Source organism: Coregonus clupeaformis, chromosome 28 (genome assembly GCF_020615455.1).
Source record: "Coregonus clupeaformis isolate EN_2021a chromosome 28, ASM2061545v1, whole genome shotgun sequence".
NCBI lineage: Eukaryota > Metazoa > Chordata > Actinopteri > Salmoniformes > Salmonidae > Coregonus > Coregonus clupeaformis.
The window spans coordinates 241,783-250,967 of record NC_059219.1 but is presented as its reverse complement, the minus strand read 5'-3'; positions in this window follow the sequence as shown (position 1 = coordinate 250,967).

The window sequence follows — 9,185 nt, the reverse complement described above, 5'->3', positions numbered from 1 at the left end:
TGTGTGATTTATTTTGAAAAGAGCTGTACTTACTGTACACTCGGGATACAACATTTATGAAATGTTTTGATGGTTATTAATGAGTAGTATACTATTGGATGAAACAATTAATTGAATGATTTCAATGACCTCTGAAATCTGTCCTGGCTTTATAGTGCGACCTGATCACCCGCACTATGAATTCTAGAGGCATGTTGAATTAGGGAGTTAGATAAAATAAGGATAATTGTGAAGAAGTTTATAATTTGGAAAAAATCCTATATATTTATATAAATTAGTCCAAACAGGACAAGGATGAAGTGAGAGAGTTAGTCCTGAAAGAGAGGTATTCCTTGAATAGTGTTATGGGATACAGTTAAGTAAAAATATGCTCAAGGGTTGTCATTTTCAGTTTAGTTATTATTTTTGGTTTAATAGGCAATATTGTTGTTGTTTTGTTTTTTGAACACATGAATCACGATGTGATGCATGTGTCCAAGGGGGGAAGTTGGGATTACAGGGGTTTTAATGTTTTATTATGGTTTTGTGGGGAAATATGCAAGGTGTATTAAGGATATGAGCAGTAGTAATAATGTGTTATGGGTTAGGTTAAATCTTTTTTGTTTTTGTGATAGGAGGCATGAAATAAGTGGACTACAACAAGCTGGAAGCAGGTGTGCTTCATAATCTCAAGGCTTTTCTTGACGGATGAGAGGACATTAGTAGCATACTGTGTCTCACCTAACCTAACAATGTTCTTAAGATTTTCTTTTCATGGGTGAAGATAACTCTGCCCAACTGAGTAGGAGAATCTGAGTATTTTCTGTGCCCTGGAGACTATGTGATGGCAAAAGACTACAGAAGAAAGAGCTGGAAAGACCCTATGTGGAGGGGCCTGTACCAGGTGTTGTTGGCTACCTTAATGATGGTAAAAGTGGTGGAGACAGATACTTAGATCCATGTTTCCCACTATAGGAGTGTTCCAACCTCAGCCATTGGGTAGCATTGTTGTCTTTTGTGTGTGTCTGTGCTTGTGTCTTTGCAGCAGTAACTCTGAGCTTCCCTATGGGTAGGCTGATTGAAGGACACTTTTCACAGACCGATGTCGATAGATTGAGAGGGACTCTGGCTGATCCGGAGACCCTAGTTACGGGGGAAGGTTAACAACTGAAGTGACCATACACATCGTTGTCCAGGTTATACCAACGATGGTACGGATAGAGGGGAGTATCGGGTATCATCTTAACCATTGTACCAGAGTGAGGGAACTGATGATTAAGAGACTTTAAGGACCTTCCAGACCACCGAGAGATTCCAGACCACCGGAGATTCCAGACCTCCAAGACGCACCAGATATCCTTATCATTGATTTCTCTACACTTGACTAGTTACCTGAGAATAAGGGGAATGGAGTACTGATAATAATAAAGAGCAGAAGGAAAAGACACAGAAGAGATCACTAGTAAAATACAAGGGTTAAAATATTATTGGTGTGTGAGAAACCAGCACAAAGAGTATGGGGAAGTCACATGGGGTAGTGTGACCTTAAGATAATGAAAGAAAGAGACAGATGAATCATAGACATAAGGAAAAACAGTCCAAGACTTAGATAAACAATTTGATGTAGTATTTGGTGTTAGATTTCCAGGGGAAAGTGTTATTAGAAGAGAGAAGTGTAAGCAATTGTTAGAATAGGAACAAGGAAAGGGAAACACCAGAGTAATGTCAAATAGAGTATGAGCAAAAATATAGGAATGTTACAATAAAACAATTGGGTTATATAATTTGGGAGAATTCAAGGGAGAATGTGAAACATAATGATTTGTCATGTAGACAATGTTAATAGGGATGTTTTGGATTGGAAATTAACTCAACTGAACTGTTATGATCTGTCCTTTCCTGAGGTTACTACGGATGGTGTCGTAATGCATTGCAGAGATCATTTGGCCCAGAACGGTGTAAACCTCAATAAAAACCAAAAAATCCTCTACTCGGCTGAAGAGGAACAACAAAGGCGTTGAAGACGTTCCTGTCTGAACCACTTCTGCCAGGAGACCTGAATCCAGCATCAAATCAAAGCAATATACTGGTTTGCACATGGACAAAACAGAATGATGGTGGAGGTGTGGCGGTTCAGGTGTGACATTGGAATTGGGACATTGCTATGGGCAATCCAAGATGAACTATGAAGCTATCTGAAGAACATAATGAAGACGCCAGAAGATTGAGTGCCGGTAGAGGACGGGAGTGTTAGTTGAGGTAGTATGTTGATTAAGGAGGTATTATACACTACTAAATTTATAGTAATTTGCACAATGCATTAAGGTACTGATCTGTTGTAATTCTCGTTATGAGGAAGTTAATGCTAGAATTATTATAATATAAATATACATTCGGCTAGTGTCAATATGTGCCAAGGTGAGAGTTTTAACTTTGAATGATGGAACAAAGGTGACTAATTAAGAATTGTCATTCTAAAGTTGTTTTGGGTAATTAATTTGATTATGATTATAAATTATAAGTGGACTGATTGATCTGAATAACTTATTAATATTAATGCTTAGTGATGTTGACATGGCAATGAATGGATTTGTCACGATCGTCTAAGGAGGGAGAGGACCAAGGCGCAGCGTTGAAAGCAAACATATTTATTTTATCAAGATCAAACAACGAAACGTGACGTCCTTGGTTACAAAAACAAACCAACACGGAACAAGAAACCACAACACAAAGTGACAAGACCGATAGTTAAATATGGCTCCCAATCAGAGACAACCAGCTGTCACTCGTTGCCTCTGATTGGGAGTCACTCAGCCCAACATAGAAAATCAAACATAGAATACACACCCTGGCTCAACATAACATTGTCCCCAGAGCCAGGGCGTGACAGGATTAGATATTGATTATTTTGATTGTTATAATAATTATGATATGGGTAAAAAGGTTATGTAAGCTAAAGATGTTGACACTATTTTTAACATGTCCTAGATATTATGGTTAAAACAAAGTTGCATTTATTTCTTATATATTTTGATGTGTTAGGATACTACCACTTATATTAGAAATATAACAAAATAAAAGGGGAGCAATGGTTACAAAGCTCAACAGTAACAATTGGAGGTTAGCTTAAAGGGAAACCTTCAAGACTTGTAACCAATACCTGACTGGGCTCCTTGTCCTCATCAGGATGGGTCAGACAATGAGGAAGATACATTGGTCTGAATATATATTCTTATAAAATGTAACCACAGATGGCAAGGCTAAGAATAAGTATATGCACATGCTTACACTCATTTTATGTTATCTTTTGTTTTATTGGTTGGGACTTAAAAGTCCCGAAGGGGGGAATTATATGGATGATTTTCAAGTACATATGTTGTAGAATTAAACACCTATATGCCTTAAAATGTTTATGGATTGAGAACCAGTTGAAGGGCAGAGACATTTATGTGTTTTTCATAGACTCTCTGCAGCTGGTCTGAGTATGTCAATGACATGTGATGGCTGTGTGGGGATTGGAGTAACAATGGACCTAGTGTTATCATTTGTTTTGCTTATGACCCTATGACCTGACACATGGCCACATGCACATAATCTCAAGGGCCAGGGAGGATGGTAAATGATAAATGCCTTAGTGTATGTACGTGTATTATTTGTAAAGAAGGGGTCTGCAACCATATAATGAGATTAGGGAAAGGGTCTGCTACCAATATAATGCGATTAGGGAAGAGGCTTCCTGTGGAAAAGCGCCCATGACCTTTTGGAGTACATTACAGGTGACATCTGGACGTTGAAAGCTAAGGTAGAGTGGTACTAAAATAAGTTAATCATTTGCCCTAAGGGGAGGGACTGTATATGCTATGTAACATGATTATGCATTTGTGTGTATAAAAGGGAGCTCTAAGCCAAAGAGAGACAGTTTTTTGCTCCATGGAGCAAGCTCAGGCTTTGTTATGCAATAAAGTCTAAATTCTTGAATTCACAAGCTCCGGTGTCTTGAGAGATATTTTTGAGTCAAATATTTCCACGACAACGTTCAACGGATATTAAGCATTGGCATAACATCTTGCTGAGTAAAAAAGAGTAGGCAGGAGAGCAAGGCTACTGAGCTGCAGCTTGGCTTGATATCCTACCATAGTGGTCTCTGTTCCTCCCATCGAGAGAGCAGGCACCGTGGACTAGCGACACCAGCGAGAGAAGTAGAATAGCACAGGTCAGGTTCATCATGGGAGAGGCCCTCTGGAGACGCAGGGGAGAAGTGACTTCAGGAGAATCTATGTCAAAGAAAAATATTCAATAAAAATAGAATGTTTACGCGGATCCAGCTTGGGTGGTCAGAGCCTGAAACCGCTCTTCACACCCAGCCTCCATGCATCCTGTTGTAGGCCTTTCTAATCATCATCCAAATATAAATGCATTAGACTTTTCTGCAGGTTTCAGCGACAAATCCAATGTGTCTACTTCAGTTGTTTTGTCAAATTGAGTTAATCAGTTTGTCTTCTGCATTATCACAAAGCCTGAACTGGACCTCAGTCAACATCAGTAGCTACTACCTACTTTCAACAAGAGTAAATGCTTTTCAAAATAAACTGTTTTTGTTTGGTTATTGACAAATCCTTTTCCAATACTGGCATTTCCAAATGCTTTGGTGCATAATGCTTTTACTTAACTTTAGATGTGCTGAATTCCATGTATATTCCCATTGAATCCACACTTGACAACGGAGAGGTTTCCTTACCATTCTAAAGACAAGTGGTATGGTTCTAAACTGACAAATGGATTTGTTCCAAATTCTTCTAAAGTGACCAGTGGTAGGTTCCAAGCACTTTAGAATACGTATGCATTTAATAAAGTGATATTTCTTACCTTTCTCTTTTTTGCATATGTGTTAAAATGTGAATATCCCACAGGTTTGGGTTGTCCAGGTGTGTTTTATGCTCTCTCTGTTAGCGGTGCGTGCAACAGGAGAGGGTGGGGCTCACCTGCAAAGTATCCTCCCATCTCATTCAAACCTTACTGCTAACTCACGGCAGCTTCCACTGGGGCCGATAGGATAAATTACAGGGGATTTACTAAAGTAGGCTACACAAAATGCGTAGCACAGAATGCAATCTTAAACTGCCGTTTTCTGAACTCATTTTGGAGGAAGTGTTGCTGTGTGTGGTCTAAAAATGTTGCCAATAGTGAAGATTCAAAGCCCTCTGAAGGTGTCCTCTTAGAGAAGTTTCTACAGGATGCACTTACTCACATTATAACAACCTCACAGTCTTCGCTTCAGAGTGACATGGAGGTCTGACTCAGTCAATTGAATGAGACTGTGCGAAGAATGAGAACACAGTTCTTGGCTGAAGTTGTTAGATTCAAGTGTCTGCATAGTCCAATCTAAACAATATAATGGATCTCAAATAGCATTTGGCTCTCCCCAGATCTGACCTGAAGGAGTCCTTTCATTGCTATAAACTTGTCCCTGATTGAAACATTGATGAGTCAACCACACACGTGCCCAGCTACTTTTTCTCTCTCACTCTTATGCAATACTGAAGCTAAAAGCAGTGTCAGAGTGTCCTGGTAAATTGTTTGGTAATGTACATACATTTATCTTTTCCTTCTCAGACAGAACAACAGAAATCTCCTGCTCTAAAACTGGAAATAAAGGTGAAATAAAATAAATAAATACAATTACTTAAATCTGCAACATTGGTTTGATGCAACCTCAGCCGCTGCATCAGAGATTCAAACTCTCTCACCAACCGCCACATTCTGAATAACAGTAAGACTACAGCAACCACTGCTGCCATAAGAAAGCTTTTATTTCAAACAGGCACAGTTTCACAGGCTTCTGAACTTTCCACATGATTGAAATTAGCTGTGATAGTGGTTTTCTGGAAAAGTTGCTGCTACTGTCCTTTTAAAAAGCCTGTTGAGAAACACTCTGGCTGTATAAACACACTGGCTGTGTTTCAACAGCTACCCGAAGAATCCAATTCAGATTTGTTTTCCATATCCAATCTTTTTTTTCTGTGTGTCCACACTCAGTTGCACATTCACACTTATGTAGCCTCTGAAGTAGCACACAGATGCAATGTTCATTTCCTGTCACCATACCTTAAAATGTTGGGGTGGTTGCCATGGTAATGGCAGGTGATGTGCAATTTTTTTTTTTTATAATAACACTTCAGAGCAAATCAATTCAGATTTGAGCATCCAGACTGAGGTCACATATGTAGCATCAGAATTCTATCAGGATTGAGATCCACATAGGGAGGTGGTATAAATCAGAAATCAAAAGATCAGATTCTTTTTTTTTTTTGGTGTTGCTGTTTACACATTAGGGACAAGATCAGATAGGTATCAGATGTGGAAATAATTGGCAAAGGATCTGAATTGGGCTGCCTGTGTAAACACAGCCTCTGTGGTCCACAGCCAGACTGGCATGACCTGTAGTTCTGTACATTGAACAGCCAAGTTCCTTTGTTTACACCTCCTAAAGCCTCAACGTCTGTGTATAAAACACAGCCGGCACCAGCTGTAAATCGAAAGTGATAAGGAGTAAATGTTAGTCTTCTCTATTTAGAGAAAGAGGAGAGGAAGAAGAACATAAAGTTGTGATTTTGGTTTTCCTGTACACTACCAGTCAAACGTTTAGACACGCCTACTCATTCAAGGGTTTTTCTTTATTTGTACTATTTTTTACATTGTAGAATAATAGTGAAGACATCAAAACTATTAAATAACACATATGGAATCATGTAGTAACCAAAAAAGTGTTAAACAAATCAAAATAGATGTTATATTTGAGATTCTTTAAATAGCCAACCCTTGCCTTGATGACAGCTTTGCACACTCTTGGCAAATAGTCTGGGTAGCCATGATTAGCTGTTCAGGAGTCTTATGGCTTTGGGGTAGAAGCTGTTGAGAAGTCTTTTGGACCTAGACTTGGCACTCCGGTACCGCTTGCCGTGCGGTAGCAGAGAGAACAGTCTATGACTAGGGTGGCTGGAGTCTTTGACAATTTTGAGGGCCTTCCTCTGACACCGCCTGGTATAGAGGTCCTGGATGGCAGGAAGCTTGGCCCCAGTGATGTACTGGGCCATACGCACTACCCTCTGTAGTTGCCATACCAGGCGGTGATGCAACTACAGATGAAGCCAGTGATTGATGTGGTGTACTCCTCAATGCTATCAGAAGAATCCCGGAACATGTTCCAGTCTGTGCTAGCAAAACAGTCCTGTAGCTTAATGTAAACCATTTACATTAAGTGGTTTGTAAGGATGGTAAATTAATACTGCACAAAAAGTGGTTGCTTCCCATGTTATTTGATCAAGAAAAATATTTAATTTGATGTGGATGTTTTGTGTCTTTGTCCATAACTTTGCACCTTTTGATGTAAATGTTTGAGGACAGGGTTTTGTTCTTTCTGGATTCCGTTAGAATGACAGTTTCAGAGAAAGGGACAGGGCAACAACTCTTACAATTCCAACTATTGAATCCTGCAAGATACTGTTCTTAATTATACAACTACCTTTTTTGCCAAAGCCGAGATGCTGAATAAATGTTTTTGCCTGCGCTACAGAGGTCTATATCGATCTGCTAATAATAGTAAATGCCCAGTGCGCCACTTTTGTGATGTATACAGTACCAGTGAAAAGTTTGGACACACCTTCTCATTCAAGGGTTCTTCTTTATTTTTACTATTTTCTACATTGTAGAATAATAGTGAAGACATCAAAACTATGAAATAACACATGTGGAATCATGTAGTAACCAAAAAAGTGTTAAACAAATCAAAATATATGTTATTTTTGAGATTCTTCAAAGTAGCCACCCTTTGCCTTGATGACAGCTTTGCACACTCTTGGCATTCTCTCAACCAGCTTCACCTGGAATGCTTTTCCAACAGTCTTGAAGGAGTTCCCACAAATGCTGAGCACTTGCTGGCTGCTTATCCTTCACTCTGTGATCCAACTCATCCCAAACCATCTCAATTGGTTTGAGGTCGGGGGATTATGGATGCCAGGTCATCTGATGCAGCACTCCATCAATCTCCTTCTTGGTCAAATAGCCCTTACACAGTCTGAAGTTGTGTTGGGTCATTGTCCTGTTGAAAAACAAATGATTGTCCCACTAAGCGCAAACCAGATGGGATGGTGTATCGCTGCAGAATGCTGTGGTAGCCATGCTGGCTAAGTGTGCCTTGAATTCTAAATAAATCACTGACAGTGTCACCAGCAAAGCACCCCCACACCATAACACTTCCTCCTCCATGCTTCACGGTGGGAACTACACATACAGAGATCATCCGTTTACCTACACTGCGTCTCACAAAGACACAGCGGTTTGAACCAAAAATCGCCAATTTGGACTCCAGACCAAAGGACAGATTTCCACCGGTCTAATGTCCATTGCTTGTGTTTCTTGGCCCAAGCAAGTTCCTTCTTCTTATTGGTGTCCTTTAGTAGTGGTTTCTTTGCAGAAATTTGACCATGAAGGCCTGATTCATGCAGTCTCCTCTGAACAGTTGATGTTGAGATGTGTCTGTTACTTGAACTCTGTGAAGCACTTATTTGGGCTGCAATTTCTGAGGCTGGTAACTCTAATGAACTTATCCTCTGCAGCAGAGGTAACTCTGGGTCTCCATTCCTGTAGCGGTCCTCATGAGAGCCAGTTTCATCATAGCGCTTGATGGTTTTTGCGACTGCACTTGAAGAAACGTTCAAAGTTCTTGAAATGTTCCGTATTGACTGCCCTTCATGTCTTAAAGTAATGATGGACTGTCGTTTCTCTTTGATTATTACAGGGGGGAGAAGAGGACTGAGCACAACCCCATTCTCATCGATGGGACTGTAGTGAAACAGGTTGAGAGCTTCAAGTTCCTTGGTGTCCACATCACCAACAAACTATCATGGTCCAAACACACCAAGACAGTCGTGAAGAGGGCAGGACAAAGCCAATTCCCCCTCAGGAGACACAAATTCCCCCTTTGGCATGGGTCCTCAGATCCTCAAAAAGTTCTACAGCTGCACCATCGAGAGCATCCTGACTGGTTGCATCACCGCCTGGTATGGCAACTGTTCGGCCTCCGACCGCAAGGCACTACAGAGGGTAGTGCGTATGGCCCAGTACATCACTGGGGCCATGCTTCCTGCCATCCAGGACCTCTATACCAGGCGGTGTCAGAGGAAGGCCCTAAAAATTGTCAAAGGCTC